Source organism: Amphimedon queenslandica, unplaced genomic scaffold, assembly GCF_000090795.2.
Source record: "Amphimedon queenslandica unplaced genomic scaffold, v1.1 AMPQUscaffold_4208_Cont23809, whole genome shotgun sequence".
NCBI lineage: Eukaryota > Metazoa > Porifera > Demospongiae > Haplosclerida > Niphatidae > Amphimedon > Amphimedon queenslandica.
The window spans coordinates 1-1,498 of record NW_003555476.1 but is presented as its reverse complement, the minus strand read 5'-3'; the positions used below and the strand labels follow the sequence as shown (position 1 = coordinate 1,498).

Sequence of the window (1,498 nt, the reverse complement as noted above, 5' to 3'; positions counted from 1 at the left end):
GAATGAATGTGAATGTCCTCACAACTTTGGAGGCAGCAACTGCAGAGGTAAGTAGATTCTTATCATGATTATTTATTATTAATTTTTAGATTGTTTGCTAACTGTTACTGACTGTCAGAACCAATATCTATTAAATCAAGCTAGCTGTCGCTGTGAAGGTAAGAATTGATTTTTTTGTATTGCGCATGAATTATTCTGTTTTTTTTTATGTAGCATGTCCCTCTGGTTATTATCAATTTCTTGTTGATCCAGAATCAAGAGTGCCAGAGAGTGTTGTTGGATCACCAGGTAATGGAGCTGCTCCTTGATTAATATCCATACACTACAAGACAAATCCATTCTTTTCAAAAGGAAATTGCTTTCTTAACAATATTATGCTCATAACTCAAAAATTTTTTTCTTGGAATTAGCTCAAACTTCTACATGGCATAAATACATAATTATGTATCAGAAAGTGTAATAAAAATTGGGAGTGATTTTGGAGCCATTTTCAGAAAAAACCATGAGCTATATTGCTTTTTTCAAAAATTGGCTGATTTTTAAAAATGGCCATAACTTGAAAAATATTTTTTGAAAACAGCTCAAGCTTTCTGTATGCATAAGGACATCAATATGTATCAGAAAATGTAATAAAAATTTGGGGTGATTTTGGAGCCATTTTTCAGAAAAAACCATGGGCTATAGCCTTGGGTATTTTTCAACAATTGGCCAAATTTTAAAAATGACCATGACTTAAAAAATGTTTGTCAAAAACAGCCCAAACTTGCTACATAGCATAAGGACATCAATGTGTATCAGAAAATGTAATAAATATTTGGGGTGATTTTGGAGCCATTTTTCAGAAAAAACCATGGGCTATAGCCTTGGGTATTTTTAAAAAATTGGCCGATTTTTAAAAATGACCATAACTTTAAAAATGTTTGTCAAAAACAGCCCAGACTTGCTACATAACATAAGGACATTAATTTGTACCAAAAAATGTAATAAAAAATTGGGGTGATTTTGGAGCCATTTTTTGAAAAACCATGGGCTATAGCCTTTGCTTTTTTTCAGAAATTGGTGATTTTTTAAAATGGCCATAACTAAAAAAATACTTGTCAGACACAGCTCAAACTTGCTACATAGCATAAGGACATCAATGTGTATCAGAAAATGTAATAAATATTTGAGGTGATTTCAGAGCCTTTTTTTTGGAAAAAAATCCACGGGCTATAGCCTTTGCTTTTTTCAAAAATTAGTCAATTTTTAAAATACTCATAACTTACAAAGTTTTAGTTGGAAGCATAAGTACATTATGTGTCATACAATAACATTTCTGTGGGATTTAGAGCCAATTTTTGTTAAAAATAGAATCTACTTTTACTTATAACTAGGTGAAGAAGAAGGCCATCACGAGAAGAAAAGAGCAACAGAATCAGAAGATTCACATGGTACCAGTGAGACTGATACTGATAGAACATTCTGTGTGCAGAATTGTTTGTATGGTTGGACAGCTGAT

At 31.9% G+C, this 1,498-nt stretch overlaps 1 long non-coding RNA gene across 1 annotated transcript; it reads left to right on the top strand.

The window, feature by feature from the left end:
• On the top strand, window positions 1-1,398 carry LOC109592705 (uncharacterized). The gene is made up of 4 exons (XR_002190509.1): window positions 1-47; window positions 90-158; window positions 214-288; window positions 1,374-1,398. It is a non-coding gene; the product is annotated as an uncharacterized LOC109592705 (long non-coding RNA).
• Window positions 1,399-1,498: the final 100 nt, after the last annotated feature.